At 43.6% G+C, this 26265-nt stretch overlaps 1 long non-coding RNA gene across 1 annotated transcript in view; it reads right to left on the bottom strand.

The window, feature by feature from the left end:
- Positions 1-405: 405 nt before the first annotated feature.
- Positions 406-26265, bottom strand: part of Gm51762 — a 41745-nt gene continuing 15885 nt past the window's right edge. The window contains exon 2 of the long non-coding RNA XR_003948858.1: positions 406-2019. This is a non-coding gene — a long non-coding RNA (predicted gene, 51762). The remainder of the gene's footprint in view (positions 2020-26265) is intronic.

The following is a 26265-nucleotide window of genomic DNA, read 5'->3' as shown; positions in this document are numbered from 1 at the left end:
GCTAGCAGGGAAGAGGAAAAGGAAGTACTGACGGTCACTGAGGACCCCAGGGAGAATGTGCTCACTGCCCTAACCTTTGACCTCCTCGAACCTCTCAGCTGACAACAGAGACAATAGACTTATGTTTGAAACAAAGGGCTTCCTGATGTAGTTTTGTGAGCTACCTCAGTGTTATTCTTTTGTGTGCTTCTCCAAGGTTGATCAGGGCAGTTTCTAGTCCTTAAGCATGCCACAGATTTTGAAAACCACTAAACTGAACAACAGCAAAGGGCTTGTCAAAGTCATGTTTACCAGAGATGTGACGACTCTGATGGCTTCAGCACAAGATGCGGGTGTCCTCCAAGAAGTGTCCTTGGAAATCAGTCCCAGAATATGCAGTTTGGCAATAATGACATCAGGCAAAAATGAAACATTAAAGATTTAGTTTTAATTAAAATATTTTAAGACAGAATAACCGGTTTTGGTCAGAAATTAACAACTGAGAACAGAATGAGGCTTAAATAGCAAAGAGAGATGGAGGGACTGAGTCCTCTGCCTTCTATAACCCAGAACTTGGGAACATTCCAGTCAGTGTTTTTAATGTTGTGAACAGGGGGAGGTCAGTAAGCAAAAGTGCTCTGAACTTTACATTCATCTTTCCCCCAACAACCCTTAATTGCAAGTCTTCAGCACCACCTCTAAATTCCTAGGAAAAACATGACTTCCCCAGGAAATCTCCCTTCCTTGAGGAGGTATCCTTTCCATCAAGCTTGGCGTGCAGAGAAATCTGCCTCATGCCTTTTTCTTCTCTACCCACTCCCAAGGATCAGCCAGTATTCCAGCTGGAATCCTGTCGCTCCTGGGGGGCAATCTCAGATAAAACAGACTTAGGAGCCTAGAATTACCCAGAATTGGTGAGGCGGTCGAGGTGGTGGTGAATGAAGCAGTGATCTGAAGTTCAACAGTAGGAGAGTGTGTGACAAAAGTCTTCCTAGGGTGACACAGCATACACATGCACTCAACCCAGAGAGAGCCAAGGACAGATCACAGTATGGATACCAGTGAAGTTCAACTTGATGAATCATGAGTTTTAGTGGGGTTACTTACAGAAGCAGAAATGACTCAAAGACAGCTGCATTACCCAAATCCACGCCAGCAGTGGGGGACAGCTCACGAAGCTGGGAGCCTGGAGCACACTGCACAGCCTGTGGGTTTCCACGTTTTCCACGCAGCTGGTCTGGACTCAGAGTCTTCTGCTTAAGGAGTTTCTTTGCAGATTGGAATGTTTCAGTTTCCGAGAAAACTGTTGCACAATAGAGGGGTAACAGGAAGAGCCACTGAGGGGAGATGGGATTAGCCAACTCCTGAGGCTTTTCTCAGAATAGGGCTAGACAGTGGAAATTTGTTGACTGAAGAAATTTTATTAGACGTTTGCTTGTGTTCTGGCGTCTCTGTCAGAGAAGCCATAAAAGTTGAGATGGGAGCTGGACGGATGACTTAGTGGCTAAAAGTGCTTCTTGTTCTTCTAGAGACCCGAGTCTAGTTCTTAGCTCCTAACTACCTGTAACTTCAGTTCCAGGGTATCTGACCTTCTTCTGGTCTCTGTAGGTGTCCCCACACCCTCCACGATATTCCTTATAATTTATAAGATGAGATGACTCATTTCACGTTGCTTTTGAAAATGTTTTCTTCTGAGACAGTTATTAGACCTTTCTTTAGTTTTTGACAGTTGGACCACTGCTTCATTTCATAGTTGGCTTGTGTGATGGTGCCTTTATCATCAACTAGAGAACAAGTGTGTAGTGTCGAGAGTGGAAGCAAACACTCCCCCTGGAATTGCAGTGGTGGAGTGGAGGACTAGCTGGGAGGGTGGGGGCTGGAGTTTGAGGAGCCCCAGAAATGCCTTGGTCAGTGTCTTTGGGGGTGAGAAAAGGTTAGACGTTGTTCTGTGGAGGCAGCAAAGACTCGTGGGTAGCAGGAACAGGAGATAGAGTCCTCCTCCAGGCTTCCCCTGACTGCCTTTTCTCTACGTTCCAAGCTCTGAGAAGGCAAAGAGAAGAAAACATCATAGATGGGCTCATTTGAATCCTGGGACATGGATGGAAGGAGCCTTAGAAAGCTTCACTCAGAGAAAAGTCTGAGACCTTTTGTTTCCAAATCACATTATTTCAGATACTGGGAGTCGTGGCTCTGAGATAACCGTGCATCGCTTTCTGAATAGAAGTTCATTGCCCTTGGAAAAGCTCTTAACCAAACCTGATTTGATTTTTGTACATGTCCCCTCTGTTCTTTTCACTTCCCAGAAAGCAATTTCAGAGGTAAATAGTTATCTGCCAGATCCACTAGATTTAACAAATGTAGCATAATTCTATAATTCTCTGTGATTTCCCAATTACTCTTTAGCTGCCGCTTCAAATTGCTGAAGGAGCGTATTTACTTATGAATTTAACTTGTTGATCTAAATTCTAGGCAACTTAGTTTCCAAATAAATTGACATTTATAATCATTTAGAGCAATATTGCAAGATGTAAGGCAAATATTTATTCTGGGAATAAGTACTTCAAGCTCATGGGTTTATTCCAATTTCCTGCCTTCTCATTACTTTTTCGGGTTATTTTCTTCTGTTAGCTTTCACATTCTTACATAATCCTTAGGGAAACTAAATTTAAACATTTTTAATGGAAATTTCTAATATTTAGATAAATAAGTGTTAGGAACAAGCAAAAGAAACTTCTTGTAAATGCTACCATTTTGTTTTCAGACTCTGTTTAATCATAAAAAGAAATGAAATTCAGGGTCCCAGGCATAGGGGAGCTGGGGACTTCCCTTTAACTGAACAGCTTCTATTGTAAACAGTTGTCTAGTCCAGCCATCTCAAGGACAACCTCTTCAGACTGCTGGCAGGGTCAAACAAGATTATGTTCCCAGCCTAGGGACAAACACCTACCCAACTTCTCCATGTTTTCTTAATTGTCTGTTAAATTAGTAAAGAATATAGACATTGCTGTTATCTAAGCCAAGGTGCATACATTATAAAAATATATATACTAATTTCCTGTTATGCCCTAATTAACTACATGCAGTTGACCCACTGCTTTGTCCTCTTATCACTCTGAGCTCCAGACCTACAGTCAAGGAGAATGAGTTAAGGACCTTGAGCCAGGTGCCCTGGATACGGCCCAGTCTCCAACAGGTTCTCCCTTGCTTAATCCATAATGTCAAAATACAATTGGATAACACTGCAGTTCACCCATCTCTTTGTGTTCCCTTCCTTTAAAAATGTTCAGATCCAGAACTGGCTGCCTCCCTGAGAGCTCAGAAAATAAAGTTTTCATATTTAAGCTTCCATCTCTGAAATGAACTTTTTCAGCTTCCACCCTGAACCCAACATTAGTAAAGTAAACGAGTAGACCAGTTGGTGTGGGGAGGAAGGGAGAAAGAGTTCAGCAGTTCAACCCAGATAAGAATAAAGTTAACTTTTACAAGTGTGTATTATTAGCTTAACACTCTAAGGCCTAAAAAAATGGCTGTTAAAGTTGCTGGCTGGATTGCACAGCTAAATAGTAACAGTTCCATATTTCAAGAGACCACGTAAGTACTTTGCATATGTTGCCATCAGACTTTTTTCCTCCTCATTGTGACACACTTACTGATTTTGAAATGGAGGTTTATAGTTCAAAAGTTTATCTAGCTCACATGTTACATGAGGCAGACCCATGATCTGAATCCAGGATTTTTTTTTTAAACCACTGCCTTACATTGGTAGAAAGTCTCCTTAGCAAGATATACAGTAATAACATAAACACAATCATATTCTAATGAGTTCTATTGAGACTCATTAGCATTCAGATCTTTCTAGCTTCCTTATGTAAGAGTTTGTCTACGAGCATCTCCATGCTATTATGACAATTAGTATGAAAGATGTAGGTTGACAGATTCTACAAATCAACCTGATAACCATGGCTTTACCTTTAATCTATTAAGCTTTGGTGGGTTTAGAATGTATTTTATGTGTCTTGGTGTTTTGCCTGCATGTATATCTGTACAGCACGTGCATGTATGCCTGTTGCTTAACGAGGCTGGGAGAGACTATCAGAACCCCTGGAATTGGAGAGACACTCCACTCCACTTTGTGAGCCACTGTGGTGGGAATTGAACTCCAGCCCTCTGGTAGAACAGCAAGTGCTTTTAACCATGGCTTCATCTTTCCAGTCTCTAAGTTTTGATGAGGTCATACAGCACACAGGTTGGCTTCAGGCTCACTGTACCCAAAGCTGGTCTTGAAATTCTAGTTCTTGGCATTGTAATTATGGGCATGTGCATAGTCACGACTTTGTAAAGATGTTTGCAGCCTTATCTTTGAAATGCCTCTAAATTTTAATTTGTGATTATGAAGATATGGTTACAGCTGCATATCTACCTCATCCAATTATTTTAATTCTCAGGGCTTCTGCACAGGTGTATACTTGTTTCTTTGCATTCGACTTTCCCCACAGATAATGTGAAAGCAGTGAGGGCCTTTTAATACAGTTTTAATCAGATCTACTTCCAAGCCCATGTGACCATGATGGGTTATTTACTGAATGATACTCCCAAGTGACATACAGAAACGTGCCGTCTTGGTCTCCTGTCTCTTACTTTCATTGTCAGTATAAACATAAGCATTAATTCCTCCCACTTCTACCTCATTGTATCAAATCCTAAGCCTAAGTCTGTGTATCTTCTACTGTTCAAGGGTGTATCAACAAATGTTTGGACTTCGAACGATCTTATTTGGAATGAGTCAAAACATTAGTTAGCCCATGAGAAGGCTCCAGTTTCTGGATACATAGTTTTTATTTTTAATTTTGGTTCAGAAATATAATTTCATGCCTATGATGCCTTAGCCCATATTCAGTGCACAACCCCACACCCTCCCTAGTGTAGTTTCTTTCATGTTTTATGTTTGTGCCTATTCTAGTTTATTTTCAAGTCTCTCTCCCAGACTTCCCCCGAGACTGAATCATGTCACTGTTGAACAAGTTCAAAAGAGGATCCCTTCATTTCTCAAGTTTATTTCATATTATTGTCTTGAATTAAAATGTACTTGAAGGAAAAGCTAATATAGAAAATAAAACCCACAGGAGAGCCTATGAGAACTCAGTCTTATGTTCTTTGCAACTTTCTCAACATTTTCAGCCTGCAATGTTTCCACAACAAAGCAGCTGATCATGTGACCAGCTTTGGCTATGGTCAAGGCGGGGCAAGAGTAGTTGGAATGCTCCTGCTGCCATGTCTGACTCGGCTTCTGCAACGTGGAGCTGGCATGCAAGCAATGGCTAGGCAGAGGAGAGGCCAATGCGCTGCCTGGGGTAACTTTGTGCTCCCCAAATGAGGAGGGACAAAGGCCCCTACTGACTGGCTTTCTTGGAAGTAATGCCCAACCATTCTGCCTTCAATCTGCCGGGGCGCCTAGATTCCCTGAGAAGACTACAAAGACAGATTGGAAGATCCTGGTGGCGAGCTGAGAGCATCACCAGCAATATTTGGCCCTCAACAGTGACATATATGCATGTGGGAAAGCAACGGAGAAATGGATGAGTCCTCACCACTGCACACCTGTGAGGTTCTTACACCACACCACTGCACACCTGTGAGGGACTTACTCCACACCGGTGACCCCTAGGCACCTGGTACAGAGAGTTTCTCCTGGTTAATTCAGGCGAGGGACTAAGCAGGACTAGAAGACAATAAGCAGGTTGTCTGTGCTGCCCCAGCCTTCAGTCTTTCCCCCTCAGCGGTCTTGTGCTTTGGTTCAGATGAACAACATGGAAGAGAGAATATGATGTACACAGAGTCACTTTCTGTAACAAGGACAGCATCAGACTAAGAAGAAAGAACTATTGGGTGATTTGAAGAAAGTATAAAACTCCTCGGTCTGTCTGTCTCTTTTTTTCTTGGACAGGGCCTTACTCTCTAGCTCTGTCTTGGAACTTGCTATGCAGACCAAGCTGGATTAAACTTACAGAAATCTATCTGATTTTGCTTCCTAGTGTAGGGATTAAAAGTGTGTCTCCACATACCCATTATTAAAGATTTTTTTTTTTCGGAGACAGGGTTTCTCTGTGTAGCCCTGGCTGTCTTAGAACTCACTCTGTAGACCAGGCTGGCCTAGAACTCAGAAATCCACCTGCCTCTACCTCCCAGGTGATGGGATTAAAGGTGTGTGCCACCAACGTCCAGCTTAAGATTTATTTTTATCATTGAAAAACTGTATGTATGTGTGTGTGCCTGGGCATGTGTGAGTCCAGGCACATGAGGAGGCCAGAGGTGTAGGATTCCCTAGATCTGGCATTATTTATGCTTATGAGCTACCCGATGTGGATGTTGGGAACTAACCTTGGGTCCTCTGCTAAGATAGTGCATACCTACACATACATAATACATTTGGATATATGTATGGATGTGATGAGTAACAGAGCCCCCCTGCTGTGGGTTTGCTGGCCCTGATTTCTGTGCTTTCCTCTCTCTAGACCTTTGGGAAAGGGAAGGTGACCTTAAATTCTCAGATTCATTTCCCCTTTGGCAGGACAAATCAAAACTGCAAAACCAAACCAAAATAAAATCTGAGACCAACAATAATAATCATCACCTCCATCACCTCTAAGCAATCCAGGGACATTTAGTGGTTAGATCTGTGTGCAGAGCATACAGACAGTGATTCTGGAAAACATAGTTGAAGACTAGACAGTGTAGAAAACCATTCTTGGAAAAAAAAACAGAATGTAGCATCTTTGGAGTAGAGTTAAACTTATTAAGCAGGAGAAATGATGTCATATATAATTCAAGAAAGAAATGATGTTATATATGATTCTAGAAAGAATTTTTTTACCCAGAAATTAAAAACTTCAGTATGACAAAGAAAAATATTGAAAAAATATCAGGAGACAGACAGGGAAATAAGCAGGATGAAGTGCCTGTAGTTTGCATCAAACAGGGATGTATTTAAAAAAGTTTCTGTCCCATGTGTACACTCATGAGAAATGAGCTAAAGACATCAACAGTCAGACCACAGAAAAGAGAAAATATTTGGAAGGGGAGAAAACTTAGTGTCCTCTCCTTGTTCATCAGAATTTTCATGGCTTCTTATCCCCATAACACTAGACAGACAAACAAATATATCTAAGCATAGCCTTATGTGACACTCGAGTTTTAAACAATGACCCAAAGATGCAGGAGGAAATGTATTTTCTGTGAAGACTGGTGATATGAGTCGGGGTTTGGAGAAACATTGCTGGATAAGATGGGGTGTGGCCTACTGGCCATAAACAAAGGAGTGGAGGTGTGTTCGCACAGGCTCTTTCCTGTCTCTCTCTAGGACACCCCTTCTCCCAATGCTCCACCGCCTGAGGCTTCTCAGGAGAGAAGGAATGAGGCTGGAGAGTGACCTGCTAGGTAATACGGCTTTGCTTGAGGAAGGAGATTTCTGATTTCTATGCTCGCTTTTGCAGGAGAGGAGTCATAGATTCTACAAGCCAATTCAGAGTAAACAGATAGACAGTGTAGGCTTAGCTTTCTCAAGACCTACTTTATTTAGGGTTCTTAAACTGTTCAACCTCCCTTCTAACCGACCAACCAGAGGTGTGTGTGTGGGGGTGGTGGTAGGGGGGAGTTAATAGGAAAAGGGACTTGTGGACCTGATTAAAAGTAGTTCCTTGGTACAATTCCACTCTTTGTTCTCAGGATCCCAGCAGTCAATTCAATAGTAAACACCCAACACCAGTCAATAGCTGCAGCACAATCCAACAGAAACAGCAAGGCTCTGCCAAACCAGCACAAGTCAGCAGAAGCAGCCAGAAGCAGCCAGAATACCATCAGCAGTTCTTTGGTGCATTTCTCTATACAGAGTGAAGACCAGCAAAGTGTTGCAATGCATAGTAATGTAAGAACATCCTCTTACTTTCTGTGGGGTTCTATTTATTTTCTTTCTAAACATTCCATGCCCTCTTAAGTGTCTGTTTTCAGGAAAACATCACATGCCCTCTCACAAGACAGCTTCCAGAGAAACATCATGTGACACAACTGAGTTGTTTAAGAAATGAAAAACGTCCACCTCAATACAGTGTCCCATCTCCCTTAGCTCAACATCATCAGTATGCCAAGGAGGTATTATACTTGAGAGAATGTTTTATACATGTTCTGAGCCCCAGCAAGGCCAATGAACCTTCTTAGGCATCTGGGAAATAAAAATGGGAATGAGTTATCATCTTCAACCAATATTATATTTAAAAATTAAACTTTGAATGATATGCAAGAGTAACACAATATGGCACCTCAAATACAGCACTTTGGCATCAAGGTTATTTTGAGAAAAGTGGAACTGAGGAAAGGCAATCCTAAGGACATTCCTTGCCTAAAAGCAGGACATGAACTTGGCAAGGTGTTCCTCTTCTGTCTTCTACCAGGAAAGACAGAAGGTGATCGCTGGAGACAACCCAAGACCTTGCTCAGGCACCAGAGCAAGCTGTGCAGTAAAAAGTACTCACCAGGCTCTGTCTGCCATTAGCTTGCCCCAAATATTTATCTTCATCCAACTTTAGCCCTAGAAACTCAGCCCTCTTCTTTTGTCATGGCATTCTCAAAACACTTTTGGTTTTGTTTGTTTGTTTTGTTGTTTTTGCTGAGATGCTCCACAACAGTCTCTGAGTGACTCCTAGCTCGGGGTTGCCTGTACATGTATCCGTGTGTGCACTCTACTCTTGATAATCTGTCTTTTCTTCCTCAAATGCAGGCCCCCACCTGGTCAGCCTGGGAGGATTCTCTCCTACAACACCAAGTTCCGGTCTGGGTGTAAGGAACTTGTTGGTGTGCGTATGAATGACATTGTCTGCTAGTGAAGTTATGTTACAAATGTAATTAATTAAAGTTATAAATTATAAAGGTAACACAAAATTAAAATATAAACACATCTTTAACAAAACAATTATATTTTAAGCATTTATTCAACAGGATATGTTTACAGAGAAATGTGTTCATAGAAGAATACTTATTCTGGCAATTTTATTATTTATAAAACTAGAGGAAAGGAAGATTTCTCAATAAGCCAATGGTTGATCCTCTTTAATTACAGAATTTGAGATTATGAACTGCTAGAGGGTTAAGAGAAATAAGGAGGTGTATCTCATGTGTTGTCTTAAACATACCTCAATATGCCTAAGATAATAAAGAGAACAGAGTTATAATATATAATGTCTTTTAAAATGTACAAATAAAAAGAAGTTGAAGATATATGCATGGATGATCAAGTAAAGGAAGAAGCATAATCAGGTAACTTTGAAATTGACAGAGGGATTAATAAAGAGAGAAGTGCTTGGCTTCCATTTGAGGTGTGATTAGAGGGGATCTGATTCTACTATTGAGCATTTCTTGGTTTTAGAAATGTTTCTGCAATATGTAGCATTGGCATGTGAATCAAAATGAAAAGAAAAGACCGAAGAAAAGAAATGGCTGCTCTATGTGTCGGCTAGCCCAGTTTTGGGTCTGTTTAATAAGCATACAAGCCTTGTGGGCCTGTTCTTATACATCTTTTAAGTCCTTGTGAAGCGAGCTCCTGGAATTTCTACAGCTAGGCCCGTTTTAAAAATCACAGATATATTAGGCTTCGTGGTACATGCCCTTAATTACAGCACTCAGGGAGCAGAGGCAGATGGATATGAGTTAGAGTCTAACCTGGACTACAAATTGAGACCTTTTCTCAAAAAAGAAAAGAAAAATTGTATCTGGGCAAAAGCAACAAAAGCACCCGGAACCGGAACCGTTCCGCTGTAGTTCTGTTTGTCTGGAGGGGCAAAGCATTTCCTGCACAGATTTCTGTCTTGAACGAGTTCTCTGTCCAAATGGAGGAGATTCTTATATTTTTGGTTGTGAGCCTAGCCTTTAACGGCTGAGCCATCTCTCCAGCCTACGGAGGAGACTCTTAGGTCATGCGATTACGGACCTTCAGTGGCTTTCATTATAGAATGTTTCTCAAGGAACGGATTTTTTTTTTTTTAAAGAGTAATTTTCTAGAGTGATTTTAAAAAATCACTTTATTGTATTCTTATTCTTTGAAAATTGAATTTAGAAAAAAGGATCCAAGAACAATTTCAAATTCAGCTCCTGCTTCAGAAGCGAAAATGATAAAACTATCAGTACCCCGGAAGCTCAGGTAAGAACCTGGATTTCTACTCATTATGGCGTTTTCCTCTCACAGAATCTTAGCAATGGCTTCATTTTTTACATTAAGACCCTGGTTATTCAACCCATACTCTCTTCATTTGGTCAGCACTCAAGACACTTGTTCCCAAGGTAGCACAGAAAGGCCCACTTCAATGTCATTGCTCCTGCTGCAGCTGACCCTTTCTTGCCAATCTAACAAACTGGGGGTTAGGGGGTGGGAAGCAGCTCTGCTCAAGACAAAGGAACGCCCCTGCCTCCTCTGCACACATTGCAGGCCGTGCCTCTGGACCAGTGCCCCCTTCCTTATCTGCTCAGTGAACGCTCAGCCTACACTTCTGTATTTGTGGTTTCCTCCTTCCTTTTCAACTGTCATGACCCGGGTGCCCCGCAGAGAGCCACGCCCTTCAAGAAGGGAGTTCAGACTTCGTTCCCTGCCTGCAGACAGGTTGGGAGCAGTATGCAGGTCGGAGTAGTGAACTCTATATGCTACAGTTGGGAAAACCTCTGTATTTTATAACAGGAAATAGGAAATGCAAAGGCTTTGAGATAGAAAAGGGATTTTCCCCCTAGGAGAAAAAACTCCCACTCGGGACTTTTTACCTCCAAAATAAGCATGCCGCCGCCTCGTCCAGGTCTCTCCCCACTCCTCAGACCCACCTCTCCCCCCACCCCCCACCTCCAGCGGTAATAGTGGCAGGCAACCAGCAGGAGGCTCAGCCCAGGGCACAGTAGAACTCTAAATTTATTCTCTGGGGACAGATATTTTGCAGAGTTTGGGACTCAAGCAACTTTAAGCTGTAATACTGTGTGGTTAGGGAGTTGGGTAGAGCAGAGAAACTCAAACAATACAATGGTCCACGTGACCTCAGTGTGTAAGATCTAGACTTTGAACAAGAAGAGAGCAAGGAGATGACGGTTCCCATAGAAACCAGCCTGGAACAGAGGAGCAGAGCACAATGTAGGTGCTGGACAAAGAAGATCAAGAGTAGACCTAGAATCTCGGAGAATCCTTCTAACTATATCTGATTAATGAGGTTACCAATTCCTAGCAAGGAGGACTTGGATATAAAGTTTATAATTTCAATACATTGTAAGTATGTGTGTATGTGTTTTGTGTGTATGTGTAGGGTTGTGTGTGTGTGGTATGTGTTGTGTGTTGTGTGTGTTGTATACGTGTTTGAGTGTAGTGTGTGTGTGCGCGCGAGTGTGTGTGTGTGTGTGTGTGAGAGAGAGAGAGAATGTGTGGTGTGTGGTACATGTGTAAGTGTGTGGTGTTGTGTGAGTGTGTGTGTATGGTGTGTGCTGTTGTGTGTGAGTGTGCATGTGTGCAGTGTGTGTTATGTGAGTAGTGTTAGAGTGTAGTGTGTGGTGTGTGTGTGTGTGTGTGTGTTGTGTTGTCACCCTCCTCAATCATAGGTCAAATGGATATCAGTCTGCAGAGTCCTTTGTGTATTGATCCCACTATAGGGAAGTTATTGCATCTGCCCGTCTTGACATGACTCCCAAACCAGGACTCCCAGGTGCTCTCTCTGAAATGAGGTGCTCCCTGGTCTGGTCTCCACCTTGATCCCGGGTAACAGAATGTAGTGAGGTGTAGTGGTTACTATGCTAGCCCATCTGCTATGGAACCAAGTAAAAGAGCTCGATTATAAGCACATTCAGATGCATTCTCTCTGCACTCCTTACCGACAGAAAGGATTAGAATGCTGCATACAGTCTGGGCAAGCCTGGGGCACAGCCTGACGAGTGAAGTTGTCAATCGCAGAGCTTGCAAGGCCCTGCTTTACACACCATTCTTGAATGACAAAAAGACAGAGATTTGCATTGTGACGTTTGAAAGTTTTGAAATGGAGAAGTTTTGAAATGGCCTGCACTGGCCCTGGGACAGCATAGTAGAACTGGCTCTGGTAGTGGGGATGTGGGAGACCTGGTGTTGGGGGCATGGGAGCTGGCCCTGACACTCGCCTGGGCACAGTGTGGGAGAGCTGGCCAACTGACCAACCCAGCTCCCACCCAGGCCCAGATCCAGGGCTCTGAATTGGCCCACCCCAATACCTACTCCATCTATGAACTCCTGGAGCACGTGAAGTGGCCAGTCCTATAGATCCAAAGCTTTATTATCTCCATGAAACAGGGAAACAGGGTATCTAAGAGGAGTGTTGATACTGTAGCAGAAGCCAGAGATCTTGAACCAGACTAATAACTCATTGCAATGAACATTTGCAACCAAAGCTGTTTGAGCAAAAGGGTATACTGTATGACCCGCTGCAGCTCCCACAACAATGTATTTTTATTTTATTTATTTTTACTTTTTGTTTTCTGTAAAGGGGGAAGGTTGTAAGGGTGGGGGGCAGATGTGAAGGGATGGGGAGATGAGTGGTAATGGGATGCATGATGTGAAATTAGAGAATCAATACAAAGTTAAAAAAAGAGAGAGAGAAAGGGGATGGATGTCTGGCTTCTGACTTTGAGAGTCTAAATGTCCTTCTTCATACCCATAGGAGGCAAACTTCATAAATATCAGCTGAACATCATATATCTGCTCTGCCTTGGTCTACATGCTTATAGTCAGTTTTCTTGTTTTAGGTGAAGAGGGTCTGTGGTAGCTACAGAAACTCCATGCCCCCTCTTCTTGTTCATGTCAACATCTGTTTGTGCTTAGATAATGTAGGCAGCACACTGGGACTAGGATGATTGACAGCAAAGAGAGGAGAGAGAGAGGAGACTAAAGGATGTTCTTTGGGGGGACTGTGGCATCTTTAACTGAAAGCACAACACAACATAGCAATAAGTTTTACAGTGCAGTGTGTGTGAGGCTGGAGTATGTCACCCTTTGTGAACACCAGTTTCCTTACATGTGCATCTCCAGTGGCTTCAAGACTAGACAGAACTATAGCTGCAGCATTCAGCAAACCAAAATCACGTTTTAATATAAGTTGTGTCCCATGTAATATTTGGGTGCCACTAATACTAAAACATCTGTTGTTTATTTAAAATCTGACATTTAGCGTTCTGTATTTTATGAAGCATCTCTAGGAATAACAAGTGGTAACGGTGTCCATTTTTCTGTGTGTGCATTTACATACCAGGCACCAACAGGCCCTTTATTCATTTTGATTACCATGATGCCAACAGCAGATCTAGGCATTTATTACTAATGAGGATTTTGTATTTGGGAGGTGGAAGTTTTCCAACACTAAGCAGCCAGTAAATGGAAAGGCAAGATCCAAATCCGTGATTTCACACTGCCCGTTGAAATCAGATGAAAAGCACTTTGAACCTGGATCATTTCCGAACGCTTATGGCCCTCCATTCATTACCTCTATCCTGAGTACTGCAAAGGGGCTGTGATGGGAAATGTGGAAATCAAAAATCACCAGGAAGTGTTGAAACAGCCTGCAATCACGGCTCCACACTTAGAACTTCCATTTTTAGAGTTTCCAGAGCAAGGACGGTAGGCGCTGTTGGGAGATGCTCAATATTTGGGAGATTTATGGACTTAAATTGATCTTAAAGGAACCACAGTCACCTCCTCAGAACTCTTTCAAATGATCAGGATACTCTTAAGTATCGAGACCATTGCCTATAGTAAGTAACAACTACACAAAAGCACTACCGTATGTTTTCTACAAATCCTCCCTGCCAACTTGTCAATGAGTAACAATGCAGGGGCTGTGAGTGTAGCTCGGTTGTAGGGTGCTTCACTAGTAGTCATGAAGCCATGGGTTCAATCCCCAGAAATACATAAACTGGGTGTGGTGGTCAGGTCAAAAAACCTGCTCCCAAGCTAGTTCTCTTGGTCTCTGCTGCCTAAGCACTTCCTGGGCCTTCCACCCGCTGTGGCTGGCCTGCAAAAAGCCTGCTGCTGCTCTAGCAGGCCCCCTTAGCACCGTGAAATGATAACTCTGGAGACTTATAATATACCAGTCAGGTTTATAACGATAAATCTCCAACCCCATAATGCCCGCACAAACCCCACAAACTCAATTGATATAAATACAAGCTGCGCACCTAATACAAATATGCCCTCCGCTACTGTATTGCCCATCCGTGAAATTCCCTAGCTACTTATGGCTCTTTCAGGCCACGTGGTACTGGTTCATCTTCATCCATCTTTTTCTATCCTCCGGCTCATCTGTCCCTTCTCTTCTCCCCTTCCCTTCCTGTTCTGCCCAGAAGATCCCGCCTCCATATCTTCTCCCAGTGATTGGCTTTCTGCCATCTTTATCAGCCAGTCACATAATTAGAGGAAATTCTTCTGCATACACCTGCCATCCTAACACTCTGGAGGTAGAGGCAGGAGGATCAGAAGTTCAAGGTCACCCTTGGCTACATAGTGATTTTTTTAGGCCAGACTGGTACACCTGATATTGAATGAATGAATGAATGAATGAATACTAGGATACTGATAAATCATTTATGCTATGAATCTTCCAAGTAGGATCATTTATTCCTTCATGCATACATTCCACAAGAACCTATATAGTGCTTTCTAGAGCTAGAGAGCTTTAGCATAGCTACATAAATGGAGCCCTCCTCTGTTATTCCTTCTCTCCCTTACTTCTTACTCTAAGACCCCCAAGGTCACATGCAGTTGGGTAGAATCACATACAAGTGGTTGAGAGGAATGGCTAGACACTTGGGTGAGGTCTCATAAGTCCCTACCCCTCCCTCTGTAAAGAAGCACCAACAGCCAACAAGTCAAGACAGGAGGCTCCTTTGTAAGCAGCTACGGGAGAACTGAAGATGACAGTTGTTCAGCTCAGAGCATAGTTGTGTACAATAAGAACCAATGGGCCTCCAAATACATTATACTGGAGATCCAAGAGCCTTTGTAGCTGTAATCAAGCGTACAGACTATAGAACAGGGGGTCGGTCTATTATTGGAGATGGCCTATTCCAAGCACGGGAGGCTGTAGGCACAGACAAGGTTCTTACTAGCTAGAGAGGTACCAAAGGTAAAGGCAGGATAGAAGTAAGGGGGCTCCATTGGCTCTGTAGTTTGAAGATGCAGGTGTGTGCTTTTAGTTGTGGCTTTTAGTTGGTGGGGTGGGGCTGAGGGGTAGAAATGAGGATGCAGTGTGAGACGAACAACCTATTAAGCCAACACCCCAAGTCAGCTGGAGGCAGTTTCTTCTCAGCCTCCAGGATCCTAGAATAAACTGTCAGTTAAGCTCATGTGAAATTCTGGCCCATGTGACGTGGGTGGTATGTTTGTATTGTTTTTGAGCTTCTCGCTGTGCAGTGACTTTTAGAGTAGCAATGGAAAATGAACATAGGTGATGTCATTTCACCGTAGCAATGGAATATGAACGTAGATGATGTCATTTCAGAGTAGCAATGGAAAATGAATATAGATGATGTCATTTCAGAGTAGCAATGGAAAATGAATGTAGATGATGTTATTTTACGTTTCAAGATGGCGGCCACAGGCTCCTTAGTTCAATGACACATTTCTGGTGGAATGGGGTTGTACCACTCAGTTGCAGAGGGGCAACATGATCCCTCAGATATTAAACCCCACTCAATTCTGTGATTCCATTTCAACATCATTAATTTTGCTGGGAAAGGATGTGGTTTGAAGATATAGTATACATTATATTGGTAAACTGTCCTGTGCTATTGAAGCTTGTTGACATCATGACTTTGAGATGGTGGAAGGCTCTCTTGTCCCAGACTCCATCAAGTTTATTTCTAGTGTCTGGATGGGCTGCCCCCTACCTCTGGAACATGAAGAAAGAACACTAAAATTTCCCCTGAGTAAAAGCATGGTGTCCTTAAGAATAACTGAAAGAGAATATTCCCAACCGAGGTTAGTACCATTTATCCCATAATATAAAAATGCCTACAGTGGGTAAGAGAAGCAGGAGGCTCCGCTAATCCGTGACAAGGATGGAGAGGACCCTCTGCCCAGGGCTCTGTCCTCAGAGCGGCACTCCAGCGCCTGCAGTCAGTTTCTGCTGGATAACTGAAAGTGCCTGGTTGATGACATCACCTTTCTAGTGTCATATTTTTCCTTGGAAGCCTTACCCAAGTGGGCACCGCTGCATCTGGGACTCTGGACTGGGAACTACAGTTCTGCCTTCCCCAGGGTATCTTCTGGGTTTTTATGTGTTCCTTGGCTCTACTAGACACTCTTTCATTTGCTCTCTCAATAGGGTTAGTCCAGCAGTCTGGACGGGATATTTTGAGCACCTTGTTTGGTGACAGTTTGCTATCTGTCTGCCATTTCTCTCTGCGATTTGATGTTTATTTATTTATTTATTTACTTTGGCTTACTATATAATTAATCAGCCTACTCATTCAAAATTGAAAGCACTGCTGTCCAAGGTGCTCTCCAGACTCTACAGAATAGGTGGGGTAGACAATAGAACAGAAGAGGAACACACACTAGCAATTTCTGGTGCTGTTTCTGTAATTCAAGTGCTTGCTTCTATCTTTTCCAGTTTACCTGCTCTATAATGATAGGTCCATCTTGTAGGATAGCGTTCACAGAGAGAACACGGTAGAGGCTACAGACCTAAGAGAAGGATGGACGTCAAATTGTCATAGGTCTAGGTCAGCTACCTACAGATATTGAACTGCAGAAGGAAAGTGTGTCCTCCAGGCTGAGCCCAAACCAAGCCAGCAGGGAGCCGATGAGCTGATGCCAAGCAGAGGAGAAGGCTGGAAAGAGTCTGTTGTAGCAGACCCAGGCACAGAGTCAAATACTGGGGATTGTTCTGTGCTGTGGTGGACCTGCTGGGAGTATTAAAATTTATGCAAAATACTAAATACAATGTGAAGGTACCCATTACTGAAGATCAAATTTTTATCCTAATATAGTTTTGTACACAAACAACAAGCTTAAATTTCCATTGAGCTTTTTTTCCTGCTCAGTGTCTTTCCATCCTAAGCTTTCATTTAAAAAAATCCTTTGTATCCGCTCAGCCTTGCCGGCTGTGGTTTCCAGCGGGCGCAATGCAAAGACTTAATAAATAACCATTATGGAACTAATTGTTTCGTTCAGCATGCATGAGAAATTCATCAATTCGAATTTAATTTGAGGAGTGTAATGAATTCAAGAGCTCATTCCCAGCACCGTTGTGTAGATAAGATTAAAAAGTGATAGTCTATAAATGTGATGTTTTAAGGGTATATTGTACTGTTGGTTAGAAAATGTCCCCGAAACAACTTGACCCTGATAAGAAATTTCCAGAGATTGCTTTTTTTTTTTTTTTTAAAAAGGTCATACTTGCAGAAGAAATTTAGAAACGGGGTCTTTGCTCTAAGATTAGTACATGGGGGTGGGGGGAGTGATGGCAGTAGGTATTTGACCAGGGGCTCAGAAACCCCAGCGGTGTTTGCAATTCCATTCAGAGGTCTTATCTTCAATCACAGGCTGCTTAGTTCTCATGAGTTGTATTTGTAAAGCTCGTGGCTCATCTACTCAGCAAGATGGATGATAAGATTATTTTTGCCTTCTTGGCTATGTGATGCTGGACTCTGATCCAATGAAGTACTCTGCTATGGCAAAATGCCTTCCCTTTGCCAATGCAGAAGGAAAAAAAAATCCTATTAAATGGCAAGTTATAAAAATCTCGGAATGGCTCCCAGCTGAAATACTGTTTGTATTCTCCTAGATAGAGTCTCCCTTTGAAGTCATTGCTATTTCAAAGGAGATTGTAGGCACTTAAAAAAAAAATCTAGGTCATTCCTCACAAATTCCAGAAAGGAAACTGTGATAGACAAAGGCCCGAGGACCCATCTGGAGCTGTGTGGGAACTGATGAGGTTGTAAATAAAACCAGCGGGGAGTCTGGTGCAGCCTTGCAAGCACTCTGACCTCAGAGCCAAGAGGACCACGCGCTCAGAGCTGGGCGTGCAGAAATACAGCTGAGCAGGTGATGTCCCTGTGAGTCCCTAATGAGAATGCCAATTGTACTCATGTAACAATGGGGATCTGGTGGGTGATGAGGGACGGACCGACAATTGACCATTCTTAGCATTCTTTTTTTGTTTTTTTGTTTTTTGTTTTTTTTTTAAGACTGACTAGTTTTTAGGACAAAAGATTGTTGATAATACACCGGTTGGTAAATTATTTAAGTGGCAGGAAGTGCCTAGCTTTCTGATATTGTACATGCATATGTGCACCAAATTGGAGGCTGTGTGTATGTGTGTTCAATCGTGTACTCGTGTGTGTAAAGTGCACCTGCACATGTGTACATGCCTGTATGTGTAGAACCCAGAGGGTAACATTGGCTGTGTTCCTGGTTTGTCCTTCATGTTACTTTTTTGGGCACGCACTCTCACTGACCCTGGGGCTCACAAATTCCTCTAAACAGTCTGCCCAGCAGGTTTCAAGGACCCTCCTGATCTCTGCGATCTCTGCGCGTGCTGGGATTGCAGGTGAGGGCTGAGAGCTGGGGTTAAAAGTCTGCTAGGGATCTGAGCTCAGGTTCTGGCACAGTCTTTACTTAGGTATGTTTTCATCCGTTCTTCTTTGGTCCTTTTACTTTCCTCTGCTCTTTCTATTTCTTGTTTCTTTTCTTTTTTTGTGACAGGGACTCATGTAGCCCAGGCTGGCCTTGAACTTAATACATAGCTGAAAATGTAGAACTTCCCCTCCTCCTGCCTCCATCTCCCAGGTGCTCAGATTGCAGGCAAGGATTATGTATATATCTGGTTTATGTGCGACTGGGGAAAATGTGCAGCCAGCACTCTGCCAAGTGCTGCATCACAAGCCTCCACTCTTTCATATATTTTAAGAACTTTATAGTAAGTATGATGGTGGTGAGCACAGGATATCAGGTAGAAATATAGAGAGACGCTGGGGCTGTGTCTAGTTTTTACCTTTACTGTGACGATTTGAGTGGCAGGAAGTGCTTAGCTTTTTGTGTGGCCTTGAAAGAACCGCTTCACCCTCCGTGTCTCTGTTTGTTGGTAGAAGCAGTTTATGGGAAAACAGAAGCAAAATGCTATCACACTCTAATTAACAATGGATTTTTAATGTTATAGGGCCACACACTTCAAAGGAGATACTATACCAAAAAAAAAAAAAAAAAAAGTCTCGAGTGTTGTATTGTTGACTTTTGTTGCCTGGTGCTTTAGTGCTTTTTGGTGATTGTGGAAGAGTGTGATGAACTCATTCCTACTACTTAAACGTGTCTTTCTATTGGCCAGAGAAATGGTTGTCCGTATGCACCTCTAGATGATAATCCAGCCAGCTACAACAAATGGTCTAGAGATGGCATTTCTTCAGTCTGTGCAGGGAGAATTCTGATGAGATGGGCCATAGGTTTACTTGGTCCCACATGCTTCTTAGAGAAGAACCAGATACCATTAGCAAAAGAAAGAAGGGATACAGGTGTTCAAAGTCAGGAGACACCACACAAAACCCTTGATAGCTAACAGATGTGCAAGGTGAACCCTCCTGCTCCAGATGGGAAAGGGCTTCTGGTCCAGTGCTCATATCTCGGCATCTTTTGTCACAGGGCAGTTTTGTTTCTTGACATACTTCCCCATGGCTCCTGTCACCTTAGTTACATGGCCTTCCTCCTGCCTCACAGATCTCTTCTCCTCATTCTTTTTTGTTGACTCTTCTGTTTCAATGTGGAGTGTTTTCTGCCCTGAGTTTTTATCTTTTCCTTATGAACCTGCTGAAATGAGTGATCCAGGCAGTCTTAATCCCCACATTACAAAGTAATAGTAACAGCTATGGTTACTATTACCATGGTAATAGGAACAGCAAACAATCTAATGTTAGGACCAAGTTCTATTCTTAGTATGGAATGAGTTAACATGTCACAGCTACATGACATGGGCAGGGATATCCCTATGGATAGATGAAGGAGCCCAACTACTTGTCTGAAGTCACATAGGATGAGAGGAGCTGGATTCAAGGACACATAATCTGGTTTTCATGACCATGAAAGATGCTGCAGACAATGCCAGGAACACTTCTACATTTTTTGCCCCTTTCAACCAACACTGGCTGACTCCCATCTTATGGTATCTGCAGCTCTGAACCTTAGGGTACATATGCCTACTGTACTGGCTAGTTTTGTGTCAACTTGACACAGCTGGAGTTATCACAGAGAAAGGAGCTTCAGTTGAGGAAATGCCTTCATGAGATCCAACTGTAAGGCATTTTCTCAATTAGTGGGGGAAAGGCCCCTTGTGGGTGGGACCATCTCTGGGCTGGTAGTCTTGGTTCTATAAGAGAGCAGGCTGAGCAAGCCAGGGGAAGCAAGCCAGTAAAGAACATCCCTCCATGGCTTCTGCATCAGCTCCTGCTTCCTGACCTGCTTGAGTTCCAGTCCTGACTTCCTTGGTGATAAACAGCAGTATGGAAGTGTAAGCTGAATAAACCCTTTCCTCCCCAACTTGCTTCTTGGTCATGATGTTTGTGCAGGAATAGAAACCCTGACTAAGACACCTACCCTGTCTGAATGTACAGCAGGCTAGCAAGAGGTCAGCTCTGACCTTAGGAAGTCAGTCATGCCGCTGGGTGTAGGCAGCAGGTGCCTAAAAGATGGTGCTGGTCTCCGGTACACCTGTCACCGTAAACAATATCCCTGCGCAGGCGCTAGCCCGAATCTGGCGCCAACCCCTCCCGAGCGGGTGCATGCAAATTAAGGTGCCGGCAGACTGACCAATCCCAGGAGGACACAAAGCTTTTCCCTGTGCTGGGGTGTATATAAGGAGTCCTCCCTGGATACCCGGGGTTCCCGTAGCATCGAGGCGTTCCTGCAATAAAGCTGTTGAGAAGAATCCGACCGTGTTGTGTTTTCCTTGCCAGACGAGGTGGGCACAACAGTTGGGTTCATTCTGCACACAGCACCTTCTTTCTGTTTTCCCTGGTCATTATCTACTTTGGTAACAGGCATAACCATACACCATCATGTAGACGGCTCCTTTGTCTAAATCACTTCCCCCATTCTCTACCAATGTTGTCCATACTTTCCAAGTAACCCACAGGCTTCAGAGTTCTCGTCTCAGGGTCATTTCCTGTGAGAAGTCAAGCTAGAATGAATAGAAGTTGTGGGGGTCCCCATGCCGTTATCTCCTAACAGAGTCTCTGCTTCATGTATTTAACTCTCTAATGCCATCTGAATCTAAACATTTGAAAACAAAACAAAACAAAACAAAACACCTCAGACTTAACAGAAAACGCGTGGATTTCCTTTGTACACTGTCCAAAGTCCTCACTGGTTTGGAGTCACAGTGCTTCTTACATGCTCTGGAGCCTTCTTTGGCCACTCCCACTCTTTCTCTAGGCTGTAGACATATCAGCATCATTCGGGTCCCAAGGCACTCCTTCTATATCCCAAATACTTTGTGTTTTCTTCAAATCAAGGGGGAGTGTTGAACTTGGGAAGTGACTTTTCTATGACTATTGGGGTAATTATATATTTTATCCTTTGTACAGAAATGGAATGTGTTAAAATAATTGATTTGAATATATCTAGTCACCCTTTGACCCCAAACATGAATTACAATTGATCACAATGTGTAAATCTTTTTCATTATTCCCAAATGTAATTTACTAGCATTTTGTTTTTGAGGTTTTTTTTTTTTCACATATATGTTCACTAAGTTTATTGATTTATATAATGTCTTTCTGGTAATGTTTTGGTAGAGATGCGATGATGAACCCAAACACTGAGTTCAGAAGATTTCTGTAATGTGTTTGAAGAGTTTAAGAAGGACTGATGGTAGCTCATCCAATGTTTGTTAAGACTCCTGGGATCTTAACTGTACACATTTACTGTGGCTTTAGTGTCCTTAATTGGTACTGGTCTGTGGAAGTCCGCTGTTTGCTCTTTGTTTGGTCTTGATGGGTTGTGTGTTTCCAGGGTTTTGTCCTTTCCTTTAGGGTGTTCAGCGTGATGGTGGATAGTCACTCGGACTCTCCTCTTATGCCTGTGACGTCTGCAGCAATGCACCATATTCTGTGTCTTTATGCCTCCCCTTGCTCTTAGTCTAAGCATTTGCCACTTCTGTTTATCGCCTTCAGAAACAGCTTTTGTTTCATTGGTTATTTTCTTTAACTTTCCCCATTCTTACTTTGTTTACTTACACTTTAATTCGTTCCTTCCTTCTGCTAACTTTGGGGCTAGTTTGTTCTTCAGAAGTTTGATGTGTAACATTAGGGGTGTTTTTTGGAGCTGCTCCTTTTTTTTTAAATTTTATTTTATTTTTATTAGGTATTTTCCTCGTTTACATTTTCAATGCTATCCCAAAAGTCCGCCATACCCACCCCCCCAATCCTCTACCCACCCACTCCCCCGTTTTGGCCCTGGCGTTCCCCTGTACTGGGGCATATACAGTTTGCAAGTCCAATGGGCCTCTCTTTCCAGTGATGGCCGACTAGGCCATCTTTTGATACATATGCAGCTAGAGTCAAGAGCTCCGGGATACTGGTTAGTTCATAGTGTTGTTCCACCTATAGGGTTGCAGATCCCTTTAGCTCCTTGGGTAATTTCTCTAGCTCCTCCATTGGGGGCCCTGTGACCCATCCAATAGCTGACTGTGAGCATCCATTTCTGTGTTTGCTAGGCCCCGGCATAGTCTCACAAGAGACAGCTCTATCTGGGTCCTTTCAGCAAAATCTTGCTAGTGTATGCAATGGTGTCAGCGTTTGGAAGCTGATCATGGGATGGATCCCTGCATATGGCAATCACTAGATGGTCCATCCTTTCGTCACAGCTCCAAATTTTGTCTCTGTAACTCCTTCAATGGATGTTTAGTTCCCATTTCTAAGAAGGGGCAAAGTGTCCACACTTTGGTCTTCGTTCTTCTTGAATTTCATGTGTTTAGCAAATTGTATCTTATATCTTGGGTATCCTAAGTTTCTGGGCTAATATCCACTTATCAGTGAGTACATATTGTGCGAGTTCCTTTGTGTTTGGGTTACCTCACTCAGGATGATGCCCTCCAGGTCCATCCATTTGCCTAGGAATTTCATAAATTCATTTTTTAATAGCTGAGTAGTATTCCATTGTGTAAATGTACCACATTTTCTGTATCCATTCCTCTGTTGAGGGGCATCTGGGTTCTTTCCAGCTTCTGGCTATTATAAATAAGGCTGCTATGAACATAGTGGAGCATGTGTCCTTCTTATCGGTTGGGACATTGTTGGGAGCCGCGCCCACATTCGCCGTTACAAGATGGCGCTGACAGCTGTGTTCTAAGTGGTAAACAAATAATCTGCGCATGTGCCGAGGGTGGTTCTTCACTCCATGTGCTCTGCCTTCCCCGTGACGTCAACTCGGCCGATGGGCTGCAGCCAATCAGGGAGTGACACGTCCTAGGCGAAGGAGAATTCTCTTTAATAGGGACGGGGTTTCGTTTTCTCTCTCTCTTGCTTCTTGCACTCTGGCTCCTGAAGATGTAAGCAATAAAGCTTTGCCGCAGAAGATTCTGGTCTGTGGTGTTCTTCCTGGCCGGGCGTGAGAACGCGTCTAATAACAATTGGTGCTGAAACCCGGGACGAGAAAAAACTCGGGACTGGCGCAAGGAAGATCCCTCATTCCAGAACCAGAACTGCGGGTCGCGGTAATAAAGGTTCCCGTAAAGCAGACTGTTAAGAAGGATTCAACTGTATGAATTCAGAACTTTTCAGCTGGGGAACGAGAGTACCAGTGAGTACAGCTTTACGAGGTAAGTCTGATCTTGAACTTTCTAAGGAAATTCAAGACAGTCTATCAGAAGTAAAGTGGAAAATGTTTGGCCTTGAATTTTTTCTAATGTTAGGAGCCCTTTTGTTCCTTTTCACATGTTATCAAGTGGTTAAGATAGGGCGGATTCTAGATGAAATTCAGGACAAGCTATCAGAAGTAAAGCGGGGAGAGAGAGTAGGAGCAAAGAGAAAATATGGTACACAAAATAAGTATACAGGCCTTTCCAAGGGTCTTGAACCCGAGGAAAAGTTAAGGTTAGGTAAGAATACCTGGAGAGAGATTAGAAGAAAAAGAGGAAAAAGGGAAAAGAAGAAAGATCAATTAGCGGAGGTCTCTAGGAAAAGGAGCCTGTGCTCATCGCTGGATGGGCTCGGGGAGCCAGCTCTTAGTAGTTCTAAAGCAGATGAAGAATTCTCCTCTGAGGAAACAGACTGGGAGGAAGAAGCAGCTCATTATGAGAAAAAAGGGTACCAGCCAGGTAAAGTGCTAGCTAATCAGTTAAGGAAGCCAAAAGCGGCTGGCGAAGGCCAGTTTGCTGATTGGCCTCAGGGCAGTCGGCTTCAAGGTCCGCCCTATGCGGAGCCCCCGCCCTGCGTAGTGCGTCAGCAATGCGCAGAGAGGCAATGCGCAGAGAGATGCGCAGAGAGGCAGTGCGCAGAGAGGCAGTGCGCAGACTCATTCATTCCCAGAGAGGAACAAAGGAAAATACAACAGGCATTTCCGGTCTTTGAAGGAGCAGAGGGTGGGCGTGTCCACGCTCCGGTAGAATACTTACAAATTAAAGAAATTGCCGAGTCGGTCCGTAAATACGGAACCAATGCTAATTTTACCTTGGTGCAGTTAGACAGGCTCGCCGGCATGGCACTAACTCCTGCTGACTGGCAAACGGTTGTAAAAGCCGCTCTCCCTAGTATGGGCAAATATATGGAATGGAGAGCGCTTTGGCACGAAGCTGCACAAGCGCAGGCCCGAGCAAACGCAGCTGCTTTGACTCCAGAGCAGAGAGATTGGACTTTTGACTTGTTAACGGGTCAGGGAGCTTATTCTGCTGATCAGACAAACTACCATTGGGGAGCTTATGCCCAGATTTCTTCCACGGCTATTAGGGCCTGGAAGGCGCTCTCTCGAGCAGGTGAAACCACTGGTCAGTTAACAAAGATAATCCAGGGACCTCAGGAATCCTTCTCAGATTTTGTGGCCAGAATGACAGAGGCAGCAGAGCGTATTTTTGGAGAGTCAGAGCAAGCTGCGCCTCTGATAGAACAGCTAATCTATGAGCAAGCCACAAAGGAGTGCCGAGCGGCCATAGCCCCAAGAAAGAACAAAGGCTTACAAGACTGGCTCAGGGTCTGTCGAGAGCTTGGGGGACCTCTCAGCAATGCAGGTTTAGCGGCTGCCATCCTTCAATCCCAAAACCGCTCCATGGGCAGAAATAATCAGAGGACATGTTTTAACTGCGGAAAGCCTGGGCATTTTAAGAAAGATTGCAGAGCTCCAGATAAACAGGGAGGGACTCTCACTCTTTGCTCTAAGTGTGGCAAGGGTTATCATAGAGCTGACCAGTGTCGCTCTGTGAGGGATATAAAGGGCAGAGTCCTTCCCCCACCTGATAGTCAATCAACTGATGTGCCAAAAAACGGGTCATCGGGCCCTCGGTCCCAGGGCCCTCAAAGATATGGGAACCGGTTTGTCAGGACCCAGGAAGCAGTCAGAGAGGCGACCCAGGAAGACCCACAAGGGTGGACCTGCGTGCCGCCTCCGACTTCCTATTAATGCCTCAAATGAGTATTCAGCCGGTGCCAGTGGAGCCTATACCATCCTTGCCCCTGGGAACCATGGGCCTTATTCTCGGCCGGGGTTCACTCACCTTACAGGGCTTAGTAGTCCACCCTGGAGTTATGGATTGTCAACATTCCCCTGAAATACAGGTCCTGTGCTCAAGCCCTAAAGGCGTTTTTTCTATTAGTAAAGGAGATAGGATAGCTCAGCTGCTGCTCCTCCCTGATAATACCAGGGAAAAATCTGCAGGACCTGAGATAAAGAAAATGGGCTCCTCAGGAAATGATTCTGCCTATTTGGTTGTATCTTTAAATGATAGACCTAAGCTCTGCCTTAAGATCAACGGAAAAGAGTTTGAAGGCATCCTTGATACCGGAGCAGATAAAAGTATAATTTCTACACATTGGTGGCCCAAAGCATGGCCCACCACAGAGTCATCTCATTCATTACAGGGCCTAGGATATCAATCATGTCCCACTATAAGCTCCATTGCCTTGACGTGGGAATCCTCTGAAGGACAGCAAGGGAAATTCATACCTTATGTGCTCCCACTCCCGGTTAACCTCTGGGGAAGGGATATTATGCAGCATTTGGGCCTTATTTTGTCCAATGAAAACGCCCCATCAGGAGGGTATTCAGCTAAAGCA

The sequence above is a fragment of the Mus musculus genome, chromosome 10 (genome assembly GCF_000001635.26).
Source record: "Mus musculus strain C57BL/6J chromosome 10, GRCm38.p6 C57BL/6J".
In the NCBI taxonomy this organism is placed as follows: Eukaryota; Metazoa; Chordata; class Mammalia; order Rodentia; family Muridae; genus Mus; species Mus musculus.
Note: the sequence above shows the minus strand (reverse complement) of the source record. Positions and strands in the feature narration are given on the sequence as shown.